The sequence below is a fragment of the Dromiciops gliroides genome, chromosome 3 (genome assembly GCF_019393635.1).
Source record: "Dromiciops gliroides isolate mDroGli1 chromosome 3, mDroGli1.pri, whole genome shotgun sequence".
Taxonomy (NCBI): domain Eukaryota; kingdom Metazoa; phylum Chordata; class Mammalia; order Microbiotheria; family Microbiotheriidae; genus Dromiciops; species Dromiciops gliroides.
This window is the reverse complement of record NC_057863.1, coordinates 547,317,528-547,343,375: the sequence shown is the minus strand read 5'-3', so window position 1 is coordinate 547,343,375 and position 25,848 is coordinate 547,317,528. Positions and strand designations below refer to the sequence as shown.

Below are 25,848 nucleotides of genomic sequence, written 5' to 3'. Positions count from 1 at the left end.
TTTACTAAGTTAAATAATGAGATATTGCAATTAATATCAAGAGACTATTAATTAATTAATATCCAATGATACTATTTGCAAAAATCATCATTAAAAACATACAACACCTCAGTAGCTATAATCATGAGGGAATGAAATGCTTCCAGGAAGTAAGTTTTCCAGGAAACTGAAATTTACCCTTTTAAAATGAGTGAAACTTTTTTCTTAAAATGTATTTAATAAAAATAATAGCGCTAATTTCTCTAGCACTATACACTTTATAAAGTACTTTTCTTATAAAAACCTGTGAGACAGGTCAAAAAAACCATTATTAGTCCCACATTACAGATAAAGGAGACAGTCTAAAAGGCAAAGTCACTTGCCCAATGTTATAAACATTCTCTTTGCCATGTGCCTTTTCTCTGGCTGTTCCTCATGCCTGGAATGTTCTTCCTCCTCCACTCTGCCTACTGATCTCCCTGGCTTCCTTTAAGTCCCAACTAAAATCCCTTCTTTTACTAGAAACCTTTCCTAAATCGCCTCCCTTAATTACAGTGTGTTCTTTCTTTTAATTATCCCCTATTTATCCTGTATATAGCTTGCATTGTATATATTTGTTTTTATGTTGTCTCCCCCATTAGACTGTATGTTCCTTGAGGGAAGGAACCATCTTTTACTTCTTTCTGAATCCCTAGTACTTAACACAATGCCTGACACACAGTAGGAGATTAATAGACTGAATTAATAATTGAATGGTGGAACAAGAATTAGAACCTGGGTTTCTTGAGTTCCCATCCAGTATGCTTTCTAATATTCCATGGTGACTTTAACAAAATATTTACCTGCCTTAATAAAGAATGCTAATCACAACATAACCTTTTTTTGGTTACAGAGTCAACATTATGAACAGCTGTGGTATAATTGGGGGAAAACCTGTTATCCTAGGCTAGGCACTTTACTTTTCTAAGCTCTGGTTTCCTCCCATGTAAAATGAGGAGGTATATAATTTCCATGGCTGCTTCATGATCTTTAGCTTTTTCACTCGTAATTGTAACATTCATTATTCTACTAAGCTCTAAGAATTTTGTTGACTATTGAACTATGTACCTAAATATAAATAATCTTACAAATGTTTTTAGAGGGCCTCCACTACCCAACTTTTTCAGTTTGTATTACATCTGTTCTATTTATTTTTTTATCTAATTAACAAGCACTTAGAAGGAAGAGGAAAAAAAGGAAGAGACAGAGGAGAAAAGAAGAGGGAAGGATGAAGGCAACAAGAACCAGAAGAAAAAGAATAACAAAGTCAAACAAAGCAAATTCCCAAGTTGGCCACGTCCAGAACATATGTCTCCTACTATTTCTTGAATCTACCACCTCACAGACATCATTTTTAAAACAGCTATCAAAGTCTACTTAAAGCAACATTCCTCAGAGTCCGGGCAAGGCATGTGTCTACTCTAGGTAAGAAGTGAAAATTATGCCTCCTGTGCATTGTCCAATGAAGGCTCAAAGTCTTCACATGAAACATGAAAAATCATGAAATATGTTCAATCTGCTATGCTAAAAGGACAGCAGAATTTTCAGGCATTAGAAATATACTGTATTACAGAGTAAGGGCTACATAACTAAAACTGCACCCTTTGGGGTGTTTTGTTTTAAACAATAAAAAATTTTATTTAAAGTTTTGAGTTCTAAATTTATCCCTCCTCCCCTCCCTCCTCCCCAAGGCAGTAAGCAATCAGATATAGGTTATACATGTGCAATAATGTAAAACATGGTCATATTAGTATTAACTGCATCCTTTGATCTAGTGATCCTACTGCTAGGACAATACACTGAGGACAAACTGATCCAAACAAGAATATTCATGGCAACATTATGATCATTTAAAAAAAAAAACCAACCCAGAAACCACCCATGTGTTTAATGACTGAGTAATGGCAAAAAAAAGCTATGGTATGTGTACCTAAAGGAGTATTATTCTGGCAAATGACTGATAATTGCTGACCTATATTGAGAGAGGAAATTTCTTCATCCCTATACCAATGAAATCACAGGTCCAGTCCCTAACTCTAAAGAAAATGGTAACTATGAAAAACAAACTAGAGAAATAAATGGCAAGCCACTCCAGTATCTTTGCCAAGAAAACCCCAAATGGAGTCACAGAGAGTCAGACACAACTGAACTCAACAACATGAAAAACAAAAGTAAAATTTATAGTTTCATGTATTTTTTCATTCTTGTTTGTATATTTAAATTTGTTGTTGATGGTTATGAAGTTTAGCATTTTAAAATATAAAGCTGGGGGCAGCTAGGTGGCACAGTGGATAAAGCACCAGCCCTGGATTCAGGAGGACCTAAGTTCAAATCCGGCCTCAGATACTTAAACACTTACTAGCTATGTGACCCTGGGCAAGTGACTTAACCCTCACTGCCCCGCAAAAACAAAACAAAAAATATATAAAGCTAATATTACAAGGTAACTCATTATACTATCCCCATATACAGGTTACACCCCAGGTATCTGGTTATCTTTTCTATTTTTAGGCCTGAATCTAGCTTTCTCCCAGCTACTCCCCTGCTTGCTTCTAATCTGCTTCAAATCAATAAGCATTTATTAGGCAACTACTATGTGCCAGATAGTGTGCTATATAATGGGAATACAAATACAAAAAATGAAACAATCCCTATTCCACAAGGAACAGAGCTCACATTCTACTGTAGTTATATAAATTTACTCAAATAGATCTATGATCTCATGAATTCAGAATTGCATCCTAGTAATAAAATGAATCTTGTTATGGTCATATAAAAGTTCACCAAAGGTGTTCCACATAATATGCTGGAGGCCTTCCTTGTGTTCTCCCAACATTTAAGGAAGCCTGGGGGGGGCGGGGGCGCTCTGGCCATCCATATCACTTGTGCTATATAACTAGGCCATCTTCTTTCTGTCATAAGAATAGCATCCTTTACTCCTATTCTTCAGAGTTTCTCATAGGTTATATGGTGTAGACTTCTCACACGTATCATGTGCCTTTCCACTGCTCTCTGTGTCATACAGAACAGTACCAAATTTTTTTCATTGAAAAGTTGGGCTTGTACTATTATGGGAAGCTTGAAAGTCAGTAAAAGTTCTTCACAATTTTCTGAAAGCAAGCTAGTCTACTCTCCTCTTTTCAACTCTGGACCCAAATCACTGTCTGTATTGTCTGTCCTAGATACACAGACTGTTAGATAAGCCTATAGGGTATGCATTCAGATGAATGTTGAAAACGCTCATCATGCATTTGGTCTTTCTAGTTTGAACAAACAGGACAAATTCTCACTGAATGATTACAAATTTTTCCAGGAGGATCTGAAATGTCTTGGGGCTTGATAAAATTAGTGTTAAACACAAATAGGAAAACCTCACAATCTACAATAAAACTAGTTTAAGGAAAGCATGGCAAGATAAAGTCAACCGAAGGTCATTCAAGGATTAAGACAGAAAAAAGACTACAAAAAAAGAAAAATAGGATAAATTTGTAAGGACTACCACAACAAACTTTCTCCATCAAGAACATTGGAACCACCATACCTAGACCCCAACATCACAATTCCTGAGATGCTTACAAACAAAAGACAGGAAAGGTTGCCAGATTGGAGCATCTCTATAAAGAGGAAATTTTCCTGGCAGCAATACAATTAGGAGGGCATTGAGAGAATATACAAGGAAGCTATAAGAGGAGAGGAAATCAACGGCTTAGAAAGATCGCAAAATTACTAATATCAAAAAAAGTGACTAAAACAATATTAATAACTACTGAGCTATATATGGGTCTCTTCTTCCATTTCTACAAAAAAAAAAAAAAAAACCTGTATGAACATCATTTATACATGAGTTGTGGCTATGCCCAATGAAGTTACTCAAAGGCATTATTAATGAAGTTACTAAGTAAGAGAACAAGCTTTTGCAAGCCAGTCCCAGACCTCAAGAGAGATGGATGGGATGTATATTGCATAAAATTGCAAAAAACTGTTCATTACTACGATTAATCATAGTTCATCTGCCCTTTTAGTGACGTTTTCATTTATATTATCATAGTCATTGTGTATGCTGTTTCCTTGTATATACTTTGTCTTATGCCAAATCACAAACTTTGTCCCACATTCCTCTGAATTCATCATGTTTTTCATTGCTTGTAGCATAAATGTTCATTATATTCATGTACCATAACTTACAGGGAGCAGCTAGGTGGCACAATGAATAGAATGCTGGGCCTGAAGTCAGGAAGACATCTTCCTGAGTTCAAATCTGGCCTCAGACACTTACTAGCTGTAAGTGGACAAGTCACTTGACCTGTTTGCCTCAGTTTCCTCATCTGTAAAATGAGCTGGAGAAGGAAATGGAAAATCTCTCTTAACAGCTTTGCCAAGAAAACCCCAAATGGAGTGACAAAAATCAGATACATTTAAAAGCAACTAAATGACAATAACCACAACTTACACAGTTATTCTCCAATTGGTGGGAATCTACTCCCCCACCCCCCCAACCAGGTGGTATTTTTTTTTTACTTTTTGGCTATCTAAAAGAGTACTGCTATGAATTTTATTATATATACAACTTTTTCCCCCAAGGCACTAACTTCTTTAAAATATATTCCCAAAAGTAAGAATGCCAGATCAAAGGGCATGAACACTTGGTGCTGTTTTTTACTGAATTCCAAATGATTTTCCAGGTAATGGAATTTTAGTTTTTTAATGTCTCCTCAGACATGTTATTTCCCACCTCACTGCACTCATTTTGGATTTCTCTGACTTTTCCAATATGGCCCTTTGGTCCCAAGTACCTTGCTTTTTTCACACTTTTCAGTATTCATTTGTACAATGGCTCTCTCCTCCGTTAGACTATAAATTCCTTCAAAGCAGGGACAATCTTTCTTTTTCTATTCGCATGTCCAATGTTTAGCACAGGGCCTGGTACATAGTAAGCACTTAATAAATGTTTGATGACTACTGACTACATATAATACCAAATGGCCCCTAAAAGATCAAATACACAGCCATTATGTATAATAAAAATTTCCTTTTGTACATTGTGTACAGGAGTAAGGAAAGAGGAAATGTTGGAAACTGAAAGCCATCATATCCATCACCTCTTTTGCAAGTGACTGGGGAAGACTACTTGACTCCTCATTTCCCATGGCTACATGCCTTTGGACTTCTCCATCATGTTCCCAGGAACCTCATTATGCTGCAAGATAACTTCCACCCTGGAATTCACCCCTGATTAATACCTTCTTCACCTTGGGCCCCTCTGATTGGAAGGCAGAATGATAAGTTCCTCCCAGAACCTCCATTTAAGAAGGATGCCCAGACCAGTCATGTCTTCATTTCTAAACCCTGCTACATTCTTCTAAACTTCTCTGACATGTCCCATGTCCCTAGACTTCTCCATCATGCTGGGTACCTGCCCTTCTTCCCACCACCTTCAGCTTCCTTTTGTGTGAGCTTCTCTCATTATATTATAGGCTTTTTGAAAGCAGGAACTTTCTTTTTCCTATTTGTATCCCAAACACTTAGCACTATGCCTGACATGTTATTGTTGTTAAGTCATTTCAGTGATGTCCAACTATTTGTGGCCTCATTTGGGGTTTTCTTGTCAAAAACAGTGGAATGGTTTGCCATTTCCTTCTCCAGCTCATTTTACAGATGAAGAACTAAAGCAGTCTAAGTGACTTACCCAGGATTACACAGTAAGTGTCACTCTATCCACTGTACCACCCAACTGCCCATGGTAGGAACTTAATAAATATTTATTGACTAAGCACCCTCTAGAGAATAAAACTCTAACAGGAAGTTGATACCCAAGTAAAGCGAGAAGTTAGTAAGAGAACCCTTAGTTGCCCTTAATAAGTTCAAGTTACTTACCCCAAGATGAAATCAGTTACTGAAAGAACTAGCATATGTTGCAGCTGAATAGATACTATTTGAAATATCATGGAAAGTGGAAAGAAGTACCACAATATGGGTAAAATGGCAACTTTCTCAATTTTCAAAAAAGGTAAAAGAACATTGTGCAAACTACAGGCCAGTGAATTTTATTTTGATTCCTGGAAAAATTCAAGAACAGATTATCAAAGAGATGGGTGAGGTATACCTAGAAAACAAAGTGGTGACTATAAAGAATGGCTTCATCAAGAACAGGTCATACCTGACTAACCTTTTTTTTTCTTTTTTGATACGATTCCTCAACTTGTAAATGAGGGAAATGCATAAATACGATTATCAAAAGCTTTGTTAAAATCTTGCTAAAAGTATCTTTCTCTTCTTACTGAGAAGAGAGATATGACCAGACATCACTACAGTATGACAGATTCAGAACTGATTGGTGGGTCGCATTCAGAAGTCATTAAGGGTAAAGTGCCAATTTAGAAGGAGGTCTCCAGGGAAGTATCTCAGGATTCTGTTTGGAATTCAGCTGTTTAACTTTTGTTATCAATGATTTGGATAAAAAGCAAAGATGGCAAGCTCATCAAGTCTGTAAATGACACATCTTTTGATTCAAGAGCTAACACACTTGATAACAAACTTAAGATCTTGACAGACTATAGAACTGAACTGAATAAATTTAGATGAAATTCAGTAAGACACACAAGTAGAAAAAAATCAACTTTATGAGTACAGAATAGAAGAGACACAGACAAATTTTATCTGGAAAAACATCTGGGGTTTTTAGTGAAGTACAAACTCAATGACTCTGTAATGTGATATAACAGTCAAAAAGGCTAGGTTACGATGAAAATAAAGCACAGCTTTCAGGAATATGGAGGTGAAAATCCCTCTGTGCTCTTATCATACCTCACCCAGTATATCCTGTTAAGTTCTAAGCAGCATAATTTTTTTCTTTTAGAATTTTATTTTTCCCCCAAATTACACGTAAAAACAATTTTAACATCCATTTTTAAAACTCTGTTTTCCAAATTCTCTTCCTCCTTCCTTCCCCAAGCCCCCCTTAAGAACGCAAGCAATTCGGGGCAGCTAGGTGGCGCAGTGGATAGAGCATCAGCCCTGGATTCAGGAGGACCTGAGTTCAAATCCAGCCTCAGACACTTTACACGTACTAGGTGTGTGACCCTAGGCAAGTCACTTAACCCCAATTGCCTCACAAAAAAAAAAAGAAAGAAAGAAAGAAAGAAAAGAACGTGAGCAATTCAATATAAGTTATACATGTGTAGACATGCAAAACATTTCCACATTAGTCAGCTTGTGAAAGAAAAGACAAAAAATAACTTAAAAAATAATTTTTTAAAATATATGCTTTAATCTGTAATCAGACACCATCAGTTCTTTCTCTGGAGATCGATCATTTTTTTTTTTCATAAATCCTTCCGAGTTGTCTTGCATCACCACACTGCTGATAACAGCCAAGTCATTCACAGTACATTCACAGCAAACAGTATATCTCACTTTGCATCAGCTCATGTAAGTCTTTCCAGGTTTTTCTGAGAGCATCCTGCTCATCATTTCCTAGAGCACAACAATGTTCCACCATAATCTTATCCCACAACTTGTTCAGCCTTTCCCCAATTGATGGGCAACTCCCCAATTTCGAATTCTCTGCACCAGAAAAGGGCTCTAAGCAGAATAATTTAAGGAAATTGGTTATCTGAGGTGTGTATAAAGGAAGGCAACCAGGATGGTAAAAACCCTTGAGTCTATGGCACTTGAGAATAGGCTTATGAAACTGAGAATATATTCAGAATATATCAGCTAGAGTGAGGGAGGGGGTGGACAGAAGGAAGTATTTCTTAAAGGACTTTCACGTGGAAGCAAGATTAGACTTTTTTTTTTTTCTTTTTGGCCCCAAGAGTCAGACCCTGGAAATGAGCTGACATTGTAAAGCTTGATGTCAAGAAAAATGTCCAAAATGTCCAAAAGTAGAATAGCTGCCTTACGAGGTGGTGGGTTCCCCTTCTTTGGAGGTCTTTAATAGCAAGTTTTCCTTTTGGGTTTCTATTTGCACCAGGGAGCCATTAAGGTTCTTTCCTATTTTCAAATTCTATGATTCTACAACATAGGGAAAAGACCAATTTCAGAAACTTTTTGCCTAACAGAAGGATGAGATTTTAGGGAGGATATAACAAAAGAATAACATTCCAAGGACGGAACGTGGCCAGGCAAAAGACTTGGTTCTCCTTGGCAACAGTACTGAGAAATTACTCAAAGGGATTAAATACTGGAGGCAAAAAGTTTAGAGAGGAACATTTGTGGCAAAAAAGAATAGAATCTGAAATAAACCAGTGACTATGAAATGAAAAAATTTTTTGTTAAAGTCAGGGTTGTGCTAAGCTATAACTCTCAGCTCCAACCTCCATTTTCAAAAGGGCTTTTTAAAAGACTTTGTCAAAGAAATGATCAATGATGGGATGGGATGTACTATTGAGAAAAAGCTGAGTATGAAGGAAGGTGAATGACTTACACCCATTTTAAGCTGGCAGTGAAAATGCAGTTTGAGTTTTTTAACCAATGAAGCAATTACAGAAAGATTTATATGTTGTTCTACATAGATAAATGAAAATGACAAATCAGGATCATGATATATAGGAAGAAAAGAGAGGCCCAAGGGCAGAGCTTGGATAAACAGGGCTATGTCATTAAGCAGCACATGATTTTACTTTTAGAAGACAAAAAAGAGACTACCTAAAATCTGACTCTTTATGATACTCAAATTTTTACTATTTCAAAGAATATATTTAGATTATGACAGAATAATTCCTATAAAAATCTCATCTTAATAAGAATGTCAGTTCTCCATGGAGAATAAAGCATTAAATCAAAATCACCATAAATAAAGCATATCTCATAAATATATAATAAGTATGACCATAAAGTGAGGTAACTAATTTTCAAAGTATCCTAAAAATAATAACAAGCATGAAAAAACCAAGATAAAAATAACAATAACTAGCATTTATATAGTGCTTTAAGGTTTTCAAAGCACTTTATATATCTCATTTGATCCTTACAACAACCAGCTGTGATGGGTATTATTATCCTCATTTTGGAAATCAATCAAAGATAACTTATACAAATATGTGTTGTCACCTTCAAATCATTAAGTGAAGGAGGTTATTTCAAAAGTTGTCACTTTTCAAAACATTTTTTGAACTCTCTTGGAAAATGCAGCAAACAACTTCTTATGGGCATCAAATCTTTATTCTCTACAGGTAAAACTTATTTTGTGAGGCACACAGAAGGCACTCAGAGACAATAACAACAACAATAATAATAATGTAAATAAGAAAAATTAATAATGGTATTTGTAAATAAGAACAAGTGTAATAGTATTTATATAGCATTTTAAAGGTTTGTTTTGCATATGTACTGAGAAAAGACTTACAAAGACTTAATTATTTTTTTACAGTTTCATCTAGGAACACCTGTTCCTAGAAGAAACAAAGGGGGGAATGTGATGAAATAATGGGGTTTTAGCAGATAATCAAAAACCCACCTGTAGATTAATCTATACTGATTGAATCAAGTGAGAGTGATTGACTGCTGATTAAGCCTACTTCAAGTTAATTGGATTGTATCAAGTTAATTGGATTGTAATCATACCTGGCTATCCCTTAAGAAGGTATTGTTCTCAGAAACTAGACTGTGAACTCAACTTGAGAACACCTTCAAAGACAATGGATTTGGATGAGGCCAACCAATCACCTTGAAGCAGGGTGTAAGGACCGCCTCTGTTCCAGTTGTATAAAAAAGCTTCCACAAACAGCTTGTGAAAGGGTGTTCCTGATTAAAGCAGGCTCGTGCAGGAGGACTTCAGGAAGAACCCAACCAGGCTGGAACTCTAGGCTAGACTGGAGCTGAAGCTTCTGATTTAAGGTGACCACAATTTAGATTTTAAACATCACAGTACCTAATTTGATTCTCATAATATCCCTGAGTTAGGTATCAGCAGCAGCATTATTATTATTGCCATTTTACAGAAGAGAGAACTGAGGCTTACTTACCCAGGGTCACACAACCAGTAAGTATATAAAAGGTAGGATTTGAACTCGGGTTTTCCTAACTCCAAGTCCAATACTCTTTTCATAAAACCATAGCCATGAGTAATCAAAGTAGCAAAGTAGTAATTTTGGTTCATCATAGGTATGAAAAAAAAAATAGTATTGGGGAACATTCAACTTAAAATATGCCTGTTTTTTTTTTTAATTTTTATTTCCATCCAGCAAAAACCTTCACAATAAGCATGAGAGGGGTCTGGATCTTAACTGGCTCTTAGTTTTCCTACTCTCTAAAAAAATGTCAGAGCAACCCACAACTTACAGAAATCAACTCCCCAACTTTTTAATATTTCCTTGGCAAGGAATCTTGCTTCATGCTATCATGCTGAAAAAAATAACATGAATATTAGCACTAAAAGATGAGGAATAAAAACATAACAACTATTTACATACTTTAAATGCTTTAATGTATAATAAGTGTCTAGCTAAAAACATTTTTTTGAAAAATATTTTATGATGAGCAGGATGCTATCAGGACTTATGAAAAATGCAATCCATCTACTGAGAAAGAACTGATGGTATCTGAATACAGATTGAACTATAATTTTTTTCTTAGTTCCTCTTTCTAAAATTTTTTTATCTGTTTTCTTTCACAACCTGACTAATGTGGAAATGTTTTGCATGACTACACATGTATAACTTATATTGAATTGCTTACATTCTTAAGGAGGAGTGGGGAAGAAGGGAAGAAGACAATTTGGAACATAAAGTTTTAAAAATCGATGTGAAAATTTCTTTATACATGTAACGCGGAAAATTCTAAATAAATAAATAAAGCTTAAAAAAAGAAAAAATATTTTAATCCTAGAACGTTATGGGATTACAAAGCGTTTTGATCTAGATGGACTATGGTATCCATATCTCATTTTCTCCCTGCTTCCAGCTTCTCCCCTAAGTCATCCCCTATCTATATCAGTTCCAAAATGATAATGCTCAAATCCAGATCTGATTCACTCACTTAACAAGTATTTATTGACCACCTATGTCATGACCATTCTCAAGAAGCTTCATATAAACTCTTCTGTTTGGCATTTAAAGATCTGGCTCCAGTCGACTGTCCCCACATAATTTTATATTAACTTCCTCAACAAATTCTACATTCCAGCAAAAATTACTACTTACTATTCCCTGGCTTGCTTGTCCCCCATTCCTGGCATGTTCTCATTATACATTTCAAGGCTCAACTCAAATACCACCTACAACAAAAAATGTTTCAAAAACTACCCCCAGTTACTAATGTTCTCTACCAGCCCAAAGAAATTAATTTGTACTTACCATGTGTATACTTTGTATTTACTTATCTGTGCATATGCTGGATTAGTGTCCCAGCTTTCCCACATCCCCTCCAACATCCAGTATTTTCCTTTTTTGTTATATTTGCCACTCTGATAGGTGTGAGGTGATATCTCAGAGTTTATAGTAAACCTTTTTTTAAAAGGTTTTCAATGCTAATCTACTCTTGGTGGAGTTGTGAAAAGATCCAACCATTCTGGAGAGCAATTTGGAACTATGTCCAAAAGACTATAAAACTGTGTATACCCTTTGATCCAGCAATTTCACTGCTATGTTTATATCCCAAAGACATCCCCAAGAACAGAAAAAGGCCAATTTGTACAAAAATATTTATAGCAGCTCTTTTTGTGGTGGCTAAGATTTGGAAATCAAAGGGCTGGGGAATGGCTAAACAAACTGTGGTATATGATGGTAATGGAATATTATTGTGCTATAATAAATGACAAGCAGGATGATTTCAGAAAGGCCTGAAAGACTTGTATGAACTGATGTATAGTGAAGTGAACAGAACCAGGAGAACATTGTGCACAGAGACGGCAATATTGTTTGATAAAGAACTGTGAATGACTTAACTATTCTCAGCAATACAATGATCCAGGACAGTCCCAAAGGACCAAAGATGAAGTATTCTATCTACCTCCAAAGAAAGAACTGGTATTGATGGAACACAGACTGAAGAATGCTATTTTTCACTTTCTTTCATTTTTTTTTCTTTTATTCAAGTTCTCTTGTACAAAATAACTAATATGGCAGTTTTTTACACAATTGCCCATGTATAACCCATATCTGATTGCTTACCACCTCAGGGAGGGGGATAAGAGAGGGAGGGAAGGAGGGATAAAAACTGGAACTCAAAACTATAAATAAAAATGTTTATTACTTTTTAAAAAATAGTTGTGAAATGGAATGACCTCATTTGATTACAAAAAAAAAATCAACAAGCATTTATTAAGTGTCTACTATGTGCCAGGTAGTATACTAGACATGAAGACATAAAGAAAAGAGTGGGAGTGCCTGCCTTCAAAGAACTTAAAATCAACTAAGGGGATGCAGGATAAGAGATTAGTAAATACACCACTTATACAAGATAGATACATAGTAACAGATTTAGATATAACAAATGAGGGGATCAGTAAAGACCTCTCTTGAAGGACTGCACCTGAGCAGCATCTGAAAAGAACTAAGGGTTCTAAGAGGCAGAGTTGAGAAGGGAAAGCATACCAAGCATGAAGAACAATCCAATGTACAAAGACATAGAGGTAGGAAATTCAATTTTATACAGAGACCAGCAAATAAGACAGTTTAGCTGAACCAAGACTATGAAGCCCTTTAATATTCCAAACAAGAAATCTATTTGATCTTTCAGGTAACAGGAAGCTAAGTAAGTTTACTCAGCCGTAAAGAAGGATTAGCAAGGGGAGAAACTGGATGCAGGGAGACCAACTGAGAGGTTAATTTAATGGTTCAGGTGAGAGGTGATGAAGACCCAGACCAAGGTTGTTGTGCAGTGAGTAAAAGGAATGGACGCTATAGATATTGAGGAAGCGGTATCACTAAGACCTGGCAACTAACTGGATGGGGAAGGTTAAGAAAGAATGAAGATTCAAGGATGACTCCTCAGTTGTAAACCTGAAAAAATGTTGATGCCCTCAAGTTATGGAGATGTTAAGAAGAGTAGTGGATACAAGGGAAAATAAAGGATTTCCCATCACTGAAGGTCTTCAAACAAAGACTAACCACTTATTAGATAAGATGAACAAATTATTCTCTTTCAGGTATAGGTTGTACTAGATATCCAATGAAGTCTTTTCTAATTCTGAAATTCTGTAATTTTATAATTCTAGACATGGGAGAGTAAATAAATGGTGATGTTACAAACAGAAATTATGATGCTAAATATAAATTTAGAGCTAAATATGAACGGTCACACACGTATAGGGCAGCTAGGTGGTGCGATGGATAGAGCACTGGGCCTGAAGTTAGGAAGACTGACCTTTCTGAATTCAAATCCAGCCCTAAACATTTACTAGCTGTGTAACCCTGGACAAGTCACTTAAGCCTGTTTGCCCCAGTTCCCTCATCTGTAAAATGAGCTGGAAAAGGAAATGGCAAACCACTCCAGTATCTTTGCCAAGAAAACCCCAAGTAGGGTCATGAAGAGTCAAACACAACTGAGTCGACTGAACAACAAACACATACACAGATCTGTATATACATACACACATATATGTGTGTATGTATACACACACATTTATACCACTTATGAGGAGCAGTTTCCTTTTTTTTTTAGTGAAACCTCCAATTCTCTCCTCACACCCCAGTTAAAGTGTCCTTTCCCTACTCCTATTACTTACAACATTTTTCCTGGTCCTCTTCTTTACCCTAACCATGTTTTCCTCTGTCTCATACTTTTCTATGGATTTGCCATAACCTCTTATTAAATAATAAGCTCTTTGAGAGATTAGACTTGTATTGCTTTTCACTTCCAGAACTTGGCACCAAGGATACAACTTAATAAATGTCCGTTAATTGATGTGACATGTCAATGGTTACACAGTGAGCAGCAGAGTTAGAATTCAACCCAATTCTTTGGAGAACAAATTCAATGTCTCTTCCTAGTACATTACAAGCTTTAGAACAACATGTAAGGGGGCGGCTAGGTGGTGCAGTGGATAAAGCACTGGCCCTGGATTCAGGAGTACCTGAGTTCAAATCCGGCCTCAGAAACTTGACACTTACTAGCTGTGTGACCCTGGGCAAGTCACTTAACCCCCACTGCCCTGCAAAAAAAAAAACAAAACAAACAAACAAAAAAAGAACTACATGTAAAAGGTCATTCATTTTACTTAACTCTGTCCTTGTGCATAAAACTCATCCTACCTAGATGATTATCATTGCTTCTAAACATCTTGGATCAGGCTTTTGAAAACCTTTGTCAATGTCACCATACTGAAAGACTACCTGTTAAACTACCACATAGAAACATGAAGGTAAAGCACTGTACTAGAATTCTTAGTGTGCTAATTTTGGGGTCTTGAATTTTAGCTATAGAACATCAATCTAAATTTCTTTGAGTATTTCCACTCTTAATTATTGGCTCCTAAAGCTGCTAAACTGGGACATAAATCAGGAAAGAACAATAAAATGCTACAACAGTGACATAACAGACTTTTAGCAACAAAGTTTTTTAACTTCTCTGAACCCACACTCAAATACACAGGAGCTTAGTTAAGAAGGTCACTAAGTATGATGACTCTGCCTCTTACTATTATTGCTAATAATAATAGCATTTATATAGCATTTTAAGATTTACAAAGTACTTTGCATATACTTTGTCACTTTATCCTCACAATAACCCGGAGAGGTAGATGCTATTATTATCCTATTTTACATATAAGGAAACTAAGGTAGGCAGAGGTTAAGTGACTTGCCCAGGGTCACACAGATAGTAAGTATCTGAGGTTGGTTTTTAACTCAGATCTTCTTAATTCCTGATGGAGTGCTCTACCCACTGTACCATCTCTTTGCCTCTTGAAATTTGTAAACCAATTTGTTTACAATGTCTCTGGGCCACATTTTCCTAAGCTGTAAAGTAAAGGGGTAAAGCTAGATAATAAAGTGTACCCCAGGCACTTAATAAATGTTTGTTATGTTATATATTATGATCTCTAAGGTCTCTTCCAGATTCAAATTCTATGATCTGATGAGTTATACTCCTTTCAAAAACAAAACATCAAATCCAGAAGCCAGATTAATTTTAAAAAAACATAAAAAGGTACTTGCTTCAGCAGCATATATACTAACATAGGAACGACACAGAGAAGATTAGCATGGCCCCTGCACAAACATGACACGCAAATTCATGAAGCATTCCATATTTTTTATTTATATGGAAAAAAATAAAATAAAATAAAAAACATATAAAGGTCAAATTATATACAGACAAGGTAAAACCATTTTTCCTTAGAATTTCTCATGTTTCTTGCCCTCGGTTTTCATACATCATGAAAGGAGAGACAAGGACTGAAATACAAGACATAATTTTAACAACAAACTTTAATTTAATTAATATAATCAAGACAGTTGTCAACTAAAGCCCTCCTCTAATGCTTCACACCATAGTATGGTGACCCTGTGTTCTCAAATGCTTTACAAAGAGCCAGCCAAGCCAGAAAGGCTTCAAAAATACCCCTTGCTCCTCCAGCTCTGAAAGGTAAGCTTGCTGCCTTCTCCTTCGTCCCTGATAGATAAACTTGCCTTATGACACATCCTTCCCTCTCCTCCCCATGGCCCTACTCTCTGATCACATCCAGCCCTACCAGAAACTAGGACTCTCTGGCTCACCCAACTCCAACAGGTGAACTTTTTGCCTTAGTTTGCCAAGGCCCAAGCCTGCAAGCCACTTCCCAAGTCTTTTGCCATGTCCACACCTGAGAAACAAAACTTCCCTCCTTCACCCTTTGATGTACTATTCCCCCCCCCTTTCTTAAAAGTAGGGGCTGTCTCAATTACATGTATGTGTATTCCCAGCACTCAGCACAATGCCTGATACAACAAAAGGATTTAATAAATGATTTATCTATATAAAAAGAGCCCCAAAATGGACTAGTTGTCTACTATCTGAGGGCCACACTAGCAAAGTTTAGAAAGGTCCCTTCCCAGAATACTGGCTACCACTTAATAATTCTTTTCCTGCTACAGCAATTCACAAATATTGTCTACTAAGATCTACTAAGGGATTGAAACCTATATTGTTGATGGAGAGAATGTCCACACTGATGAAATTGTTTAAGTTTGAAATCCTCATAAGCTATGGAGTCAGGTGGACTTTCATTCTCCATAAAGTCTAAAAACCATTACTTTAATAAGATAATAATAACCCTAATTTTACTGCATGTCATCCTCTATTTTGAAGCAACAATAAATGTTTAATTAAAGTTCAGAATTACAGAGAATTATTAACATCATTAATTCACCAATGCAACATCTGAGACAAACAAGGTGGGACTTGTCCAGCTTTACAGCTTATTAACAGGTAAAGGAATCTCATAAATCCATAACCAAGTATACTGCTGTGACTAAGGCAGCTTTTGCTGTACATGGAGTCAGAACACCAAGTTTCAAATCTCAGTTTTGCTACTCATTATTGAGTGACTGGGGCAAGTCACTTAATCTCTCTTGGCTTCAGTTTTTTCCATCTGTAAAATGAAAAGGTCAGACTAGATGATCTCTAAAATCCCTTCCAGTTTTAAGTCCTATAGCTGCTAGACCTTTACAAACACCACTAGTTCCCTGTCTCATCCTACTCCCCATAACTATACTCAGTCCCTTCAAATGACTGTCTTATGGAAGGAATCCCAGGCTCTTCACCACTGTGAATGCTATCCAGCTACCAATGTCCTTCCTAAAATGCAGTGGCCAGAACTGAACAAAATGTTCCAGATGTGATCACTTTCCGAGTCCTGGGCACTCTCTTACGTCATCAGGAAGCACATCAGCTTTTTGGCTGCCATATCCCACAGCTGATGCATATCCATCTTGCAATCTACTAAAAACCCCAGATCTTTTTCAGATACACTGCTACCCTGTCATGTCTCCTCCATCTCTTATTTATTACAAGGGACCACAAAATCTAAAGGAACAAAGAAGTAGGCTGCATGGTGCAGCAATAAAATACAATGCTATGACTGTTGATTAAGTCTAGGTAGGTGCCATGTACTATGCTAACCTCTGGGGTTACAAATAAGTGTGGGGGGGTAGGGGACAGTCTCTGCCCTCACAGAGCTTACAACCTAACGGGGAGAAGACAACACCCAAAAAAAGAAGCTCAAAATGGAGAGGGGGGACCTGCAGGGGGCATGATAATGGCAGAGCTGAATCTAAGCAGTGAAGCTGGTGGGCAATGAAGAGCTGGCTGAGCTTCTGAATCTTCTTTAAACAGGACTTTGGGAAATTTTCTGCTCTGACCTCCAGCCCTCCATTCAGAAGAGCAGAGGCCATTAGGAGTGCTGACGGAGTTTGAGTGCCAAAAGTGATGCAATCACCAAGAAGATGAGCTTCCTGGTGATGAAGTTTCCAGGCGGAAGGGTAGGGAAGATGATGGTAGTCTAATCCAAGTGGTGCAGCTGGTGCTGGTGCATGAGCATCTTCCCGTTCTCAGCCCTAGAATCCAAGTGGAGGTTCCAGTGAGAAAAGTGAATGCGTCCATGCATCTGGACAGCCCTGGTCAGGTGGGCATGTTTCTTCAAGTTACCAGGGTGAAAGGCAGGGGGCGGGGCATAAGGGAGCAGAAAGAACACTGGCTCAAAAGGCAAAGCGCCTGAGTTCAAGTCCCTGCTCTATTCATACGAGCTAGGACACTTTGGGCAAACCACTGGCAGCTTGGAGACTCAACATCCTTGTCTTTAAAATAATATGAGATCACCACCAAGGCCCTTTCAGCTCTAGGTCAAGGATCCTAAGATCTAAGGGAAGAAAGGGTGATCCAAAGGACAGCAATACATACGCAATATTCTAATCCTGAAACGATCACTGACTACTCTAGCCTTGAGAAAGCCACTATGTCTAGTTTCCTTATCTGTAAGGGGGAACTATCAGTGTTGCTATTGTTGTTAATAATACTATTACAACACTGCATTTTCTAAGTATAGCTAACTAATGATGCCACAATATGTTCACTGTCTCTCCTTGAGGACAAGAGCCTTGGTTTAGCTATCTTCATACCTTCCAAAGCCTAACATAGTACATTGTCTCCAATATAAGTGCTTAACAAATGTCTGCAGAATAAGGGGAAAGCACACCAGTTACAAGACTTCATTCCAAATCTCTTCTCTGCAATTGCTCTTTATTTGTCTCCAGACAATTCATTTAACTTCTCTGGTCTGTTTCCTCCCATGAAAAATGAGGCGGTTGGACTAGATAGTTTTTAATTCTCTTCTAGCTTTAAATCCCATAAATGAATGAATGCATAATGCTATCACTCCCTAGGCAAATCTGCTATTCAGAAAATGATCCATCAAGAAAATAAATGTTAAGTGGATCTCCAGATATCAGTACAGTCATAAGGGGGTAACACACCTCTCCCTTTGATCACACCACACCAGGGACTATCTATTGGGCTCATGTATAAGGCAACAACCCCCACCCCCTCTGCCCCAAGCAACAGTGAATGCATTCTACAATGTCATATACACTTAAAGCATACTCAGCAACTCAAATTCACAACCTTTTTAAAGACATGTAATAATCACCCCATTTTCAGAAGGTCATCAGGAACCTGGGAAAGCAACATGTCTACAAGTTTAAAAGAAAACAGATAATATTATATACTTTTCTCCAATGTAGGAAAAATACACTTAAAGCCATTCACTCTATTCTGTACTCCAGGAGGCAGGAATTCTTTAATTCTAATTCATAGGATTTAGCACTCTATGTGACCTCAGATATACAGTTCAAACCCTTCATTTTAGATAAGAGGAAACTGGAGCCCTAAAGTTAAATAACTTGCCCAAGTAACAAAGGTAGTGACAGCTGAGATTCAAAACCAGTCTTCTGACTCCAAATAATATCAGTTCTATAAGTATTTACTAAGTACCTGAAATGTACCAGGCACTGTGCTAGGGACTGGAAATTCAATGACAAAGCATGGTACAGTGGAAAGGACACTGGATTTGGAGTTTCTGCCTTCGGAAAACTTAGTCTACCCTATTAGACTCCAAATCCAGTGTCCTTTCTACTGTACCATGCTCCCTCATTTCATTTTATGTTCTTGAAGAGACAGCCTGGGTACCTGTTCAGTTCCCAAAACATCATAAGTAAGTTTTTATCAATCTCCTAAGTACAAAGACTTTCCTTTTATCCTCTTAAAAAATACAATTTTGGGGGGGGGCAGCTAGGTGGCGCAGTGGATAAAGCACCGGCCCTGGATTCCGGAGTATCTGAGTTCAAACCCGGACTCAAACACTTGACACTTACTAGCTATGTGACCCTGGGCAAGTCACTTAACCCCCATTGCCCTAAAAAAATAAAATAAAATAAAAAATACAATTGAAGGCTGCCAGACAATAAGCAACAATTTCTGCCTAGTTTAGCAGATACAGCTTGCCACAATCCTAGTGACTTATTTGTGCATCAATCTGTACTTTTTAAACTTCTATTTAACTTACACACACACACACACACACACACACACACACAAGTTCTTTTATAGTTAGTTCAAGATCAAAACACTTACTAGCATCAGAATGTCTTATTCACTATGGGAGTTATTCACTCACTAAGTGGACAGCAGGACAAAGTACAGTTAAGAAAAATTCATAGCCTAATTTCCTAAAGTCACTAGGTGGGCACAGTGAAAAGAACATATTGGACTTGGAATCAGGAAGACCTGAGTTCAAATCCTGCCTCAAACATTTACCAGTCTTTTTTTTACAACCCTGGGCAAGTCACAAACTCTCAAACTCAGTTTCTTCATCTGTAAAATGGGGATGATAATCTACTTCAAAGGGTTTGGGGAGGATCAAATTATATAATTTATGTAAAATGCTTTGGAAAGCACTATGTAAATGTTAGCTATTATTAACATTATTATTCCTAAAGGTTCTTTTAAATATCGAGTCATTGCCTAACCATGAGGGGCACCAAGATATAGAAGAAATATCACAGAAAGAAGGAAGGAAGGAAGGAAGATCACTGAACTTGTACTCACAAGATCCATATTCCTAAACCATTAGGCCTAGAAAGAGACTTAGATATCATCTAGTCCAACTTCCTCACTCTCCAGACAAGAAAAGTAAGTTCCAAGAAGATTAAATAACTTTTCATGGGGGACACCACTACCAAGTGTAGATGCTTGGGATTTAAAACAAGTTCTTCTGCTGTCCGAGTCCTATGCTCTAATATACAACAGTGCTTCATTATATTCAAGTCCCACCTACCCAAATCTATCTGATTTTCAATTCAATTCTATAGCAATGCATTACAGGAGTAAAGCCCTGTGCAAACCACTGGATATACAAGGTTAGGTCCCAGCCCAAAGGGAGTTTATAATCTAGGGCAATGGTTCTTTTTTTTTTCTTTGCATTTATTTTATTTTCAATTCATAGAACACAACAAGCATTTCCATAACACAGTACAATAAATGATTGCACATAAAACTGCAAATCTACCCTGTACAACTTATTAATTCCTCCAAATATACAAAGTTGTCATGTAAATTTCCTTTTTCCCTTTTATTCTTCCCTTCCCCCTTGCCTTGCCCTAGAGATGGCTACCATTAGACACAAATAGGTGTGTGTGTATATACACACACATATACATATATACGTAAAATTATTCTCTACAAAATGACTCAGTCGCTCAAAGTTGTTCTTAAAACAATATTGCTATTACTGTATACAATATTCTCTTGGTTCTGTTCACTTTATTCTTCATTTCACGCAAGTCTTCCCGTGTCTTCTAAGATCACTGAGTTCATCAGTTCTTATAGCACAGCAGTATTTCATCACAACCATATCCCACAACTTGTTCAGCCATTCCCCAATTGATGGGGATCCCTGCAATTCCCAGTTCTTTGCCATCACAAAGAGAGCTACTATATACATCCCACTCACATTCAAAGTTATAGTTACTATTTGTGAACTCCCTCCATCTATTTTTGCTCACTATTTTCTTTCTCAGCCTCTCTTTTCACACTAACCCTGTTATCTTCTCCCCCGGACCCTCCCAGACTAGGGCAGTGGCTCTTAACCTGGGGTCCATGAATTCATGTTTAAAAATATTTTGATAACGATATTTAAATATAACTACCTTCCTGTGGATTCCTATGTGTTTAATTTTATACATTTAAAAATCTTATTCTCAGGAGCCCATAGCCATGAAACTGACTGCCAAAGAGATCTATGACACAAGGTAAGTCGATAACCTCTGATGCAGGAGCAAAGTGAAATGTGGACAGAAAGGTGTGTGAGAACTAAACTGTGAAGTCTTGAATTCCAAGCTAAGACACTTGTTCTACATGAGCAGAGGAAATGGACGGCATGCTCAGACCTGCTATTTTTCCCATTTCGCAGCTGAGGATCTTCACCCTCAGAGGAAAGACATCGTTTGCCTAAGTTCACAATGCTAGTAAATAATATCACTGGAAGCAGAACCGTAGCTTGGACTAGATATCTCTTGGCCCTCCCTCCTTCTGTGTGTAAGCAGAATTATGAATGTGGAATGCTGCATCCAGCGCCAGATGCTGTTACTATGTCAGTTGTTTTCCCTCGAGTTTTTATTTTCATGAAAGAAGTTTCAGTAGAGGTGAAGGGTGCAAGCAAACACTACGTACCTATCTATCCATAAAATCACTAAAGATAAAAGATGAGAATAAACTGTATGTATGTGTGTGTGTGGAAATGACTAATAAATAGAAAAACAAAAGGTAGCAATAAAACATTTTTAAGGGGATTTCCCCACTTTTAGCCTCAATAATATCTGACCTGCCTACCTCAAAGAGCTATGGTAACAAAAGCATTCTGCAAATGGTAAGGTGCTATAAAAATGAGCTATTATTCAACTTAAAGCTCCAATTTGTTATAATTAAAGTCATACAGACCACAAATGAGAAATTACAAAAGTTGAGTCTACCTGATTTGTTACCCTTTTGTATTCAAACCTCTAACCAGACTTTAAAGTCAGACTTGGACTTTATTAGCACAATCAAGACAGACTGCACACATATTATACCACCTCTGAATTATTGAAATTTAGTAGTTTCCCTCTGCCCAACTTACTCCCAGAGTTTAGCCATTGAGGAAGGATGTCTGTGGAGGATTTACCTGTTACTTGAAAATGGCTAACACCAACAAAAATAAACCTACTTCACATTGGCCCACAGTAATGCAGCCTACATCCGATGTTACAGGTCCAAACCTGAACCTAAAACCTTGTTTCCTCCTCAAATTTTCTTATGGCACTTTGCCTAGGGTCGTCTTTGCCACCAAATATTACCCTGTATGGTACTTTTTGCATAGGTGTATTACATCCTCTGTATTATATTACAAGCTCCCTGAAAGCAGAAAAAAGGTCATTTTTCATCTTTGTATCCACTACATAGAGTACAATTCATGACACACAGCAACAATTTAATAAACATCTGAATTACTTCTTGGTAGCATCAACAGAAATAATGCTAATGATCATGATGAAAAAACTGTAGATAGCACTGGATCAGGAGACAAAAGTCTTGATTCTAGTCCCAGTTCCTCCACTAAGCAGCTGCATTACCCTGAATAAATTCCTTACCTCTTTGAGGGTATCAACTTCCTTATCTATAAAATGAGGAGGTGAGATCAGATGATCCCTAAGGTCCTTCCCTTCCATATCTAACTTCAAGATTCCTAGCACACTCCTTGTGCTAGGATTCCATGACTACGTGAATTAAAGAACCAATGCAAAAATCATTTTTAAAAGACCACCCTGAACAAATGAAATTAATACACCGAAGAACAATCAACAACCATTTATTCATTGCTTACTATGTGCCAGGCACAAGGCTACGCGTTGGGTATTCAAAGGAAGACAAAAAACAATCAATGCTCTTGAGAAGCTCAAGCTCACAGACTAATGTGCAAGTTAACATGCAAATAACAATGTGCAAACAAGATATATAGAGGGAAAATTGGGGATAATCTCAAAGGAAAAGCACCAGGATTAAGAAGGACTAGGAAAGGCCTCTTATAGAAAGTGGAATTTCAACTAAGACTTGAAGGACAGAAGTTATAGATAAGGAAAAAAGAGTTCCAGTCATGAGGGATAGCCAGTAAAAATGCTCAGGGCTGGGAGAAAGAATGTCCCATGTGAGCAAAAGCAATGAGGCCCAGTCAGTAAGTCACTCAATCGTTAAACATTTTCTTCTGTGTGCCAGGCACTGTGATAAACACTGGGGTACAAAGGAAAGGAAAAAACAATCTCATTTTCAAGAAGTTCACAGTCTAATTGGGGAAAGAACATGCAAACAACTAAATATAAAACAAGCTGTATAAAGGATAATTTGGAAATAACCAACAGAGGGAAGGCACTGGAAAGAAAAGGGATCAAGAAAGGCTTCTTGTAGAAGATGGGATATAAGCTGAGTCTTGAAGGAAACCAGGGAAGCCAAGGGGCAGAGATGACAAGTGAGAGTATTCCAAGCTTGGAGGATAGCCAGTGAAAATGCCTGAAATCAGCAGAAAGAGCATTTCGATGAGAAATAGCAAGGAGGCCAGTGTCACTGGATCCCAGGTTAGTGGGGAGAGGGGAGACGGGCAATGTATAAAAAAATTGGAAAGGTATGGAAGGGCCAGGTTATAAAGGGTTGTGAACAACAGGATTTTATACTGACGCTGAAGATAAAAGAGAACCAATGGAGCTTATCGAGTAGAGGAGGTAATCTTTAAGAAAATCATTTTGAGAGCTGAGTGGAGAATGGACTGGAGTAGGGAAGAGATCTGTGGCAAGGAGAGCAGCCAGCAGGCTACTGCAATAGTCTAGTTATGAGGTGATGAGGGCCTGCCCCAAGGTGGTGGCAATGTTAGAGGAGAGAAGGAGAGCATATTCAAGAGGCAGTCTGAAGGGAAATTAACAGGCTTTAGCAAGAGATTAGATATGGAAGGTCAGAGAAAGTGAGGAGCTGATGATGAAACCTAAGTTGCAAGCTTCGATGATGGAAGATGGTGGTGTCCTAGACAGCAACACGTAAGTTTAGAAGGAGGAATAAAACAATGAGTTTACTTTTGAATATGTTAAGTTTAAGATATCTATAGGACATTAAGTTCAAGATGTCCAACAAGCAACTGGAGATGCAAAACTAGAAGTCAGCAGAAAGGGTAGGACTGGATAAGTAGATTTGAGAATCATCACTCTAGAAAGGATAATTGAATCCATGCAAGTGGATGAGATCACCAAGTGAAATAAATATTTTAGAGGGAGTAAAGGGCCAAAGACAGAGCCCTGTGGGACACCCGTGGTTAGAAGGCATAATCTGGATGGAAGATCTAGCAAAGGAGACTGAGAAAGAAGAGTTAAACAGGTAGAAGGAAAACCAGAAGAGGGCAGTGTCATGAAAACCTAGGAGAAAAAAAGTATCAAGAGGGTGATCAACAGTGTCAAAGGCTGCAGAGAAGTCAAGAAGGATGAAGATTGAAGAAAGTCCATTAGATTCAGCAATTAAAAGCTCATTGTTGGGGCAGCTAGGTGGTGCAGTGGATAGAGCACCGGCCCTGGATTCAGGAGGACCTGAGTTCAAATCCGGCCTCAGACACTTGACACTTACTAGCTATGTGACCTTGGGCAAGTCACTTAACCCCAATTGCCTCACCAAAAAAAAAAAAAAAAAAAAAAGCTCATTGTTAATTTTGGAAAGAGCAATTTCAGTTGAGGTTGGAAGCCAGACTGAAGAGAGTTCTAAGGAGAACAAGTGAAGGCATCTATTATAGAAGACCTTCTCACCTTTAGCCCCAAAAGGAAAAAGAGATAGATACAGGACAAATGTAATCATTTTGATTACATTAAATTAAAAAGGGTTTGTACAAACAGAAGTAATACAGCCAAGATTAGAAGGAAAGCAGAACGCTGGGAAACAATTTTTATAGCCAGTATTTCTGAAAAAAGGCTTCATTTCTAAAATATATAGAGAACTAAATCAAATTTGTAAGAATCCAAGTCATTCCCCAATTGAGAAATGGTCAAAGGATATGAATAGACAGTTTTCAGATGAAGAAATCAAAGCTATATATTGCCATATGAAAAAAATGCTCTAAATCACTACTAATTAGAGAAATGCAAATTAAAACAACTTTGAGATATTACCTCACACCTATCAGATTGGCTAATATGACAAAAAAGGAAAATAATAAATGTTGGAGGAGCTGTGGAAAAATAGGAACACTAATACATTGTTGGTGGAGTTGTGAATTGATCTAACCATTCTGGAGAGCAATTTGGAACTATGCCCAAAGGGCTATAAAACTGTGCATATCCTTTGACCCAGTAATACCAGTATTAGGTCTGTATCCCAAAGAGATCATAAAAAAGGGAAAAGGGGCAGCTAGGTGGCACAGTGGATAAAGCACTGGCCCTGGATTCAGGAAGGACCTGAGTTCAAATTTGGCCTCAAACACTTGACACTTACTAGCTGTGTGACCTTGGCCAAGACACTTAACCCTCATTGCCCTGCCAAAAAAAAAAAAAAAAAAGGGAAAAGAACCTACATGTTCAAAAATATTTATAGGTGCTCTCTTTGTGATGGCAAAGAATTGGAAATTGAGGGGATGCCCATCAATTGGGGAGTGGCTGAATAAGTTGTGGTATTGTAAAAATAGTTTTAACTAATTTAGGGCCTAATCTGACTGGGGGTGTGAGGGGGGGGGGAGCTAATCTAACTGGAAGAATAATCTAGGGACTTTTGACTAGCTGGCTATCTGACTGCTATTAATTTAGTATGGGCCGTTTAAAAATTTCTCCACACTGCTCCACTCCCAAATTGATAAGTAAATAA

The 25,848-nt window shown here is 37.5% G+C and overlaps 1 protein-coding gene and 1 non-coding gene across 4 annotated transcripts in view; one reads left to right on the top strand and one right to left on the bottom strand.

Moving 5' to 3' along the window:
• The window catches only part of UVRAG (UV radiation resistance associated), a 372,875-nt gene that overhangs the window by 289,301 nt on the left and 57,726 nt on the right, over positions 1-25,848 (bottom strand). The window lies entirely within an intron of this gene.
• LOC122752157 lies at positions 15,110-15,212 on the top strand. The gene has a single exon (XR_006355953.1). It is a non-coding gene; the product is annotated as a U6 spliceosomal RNA (small nuclear RNA).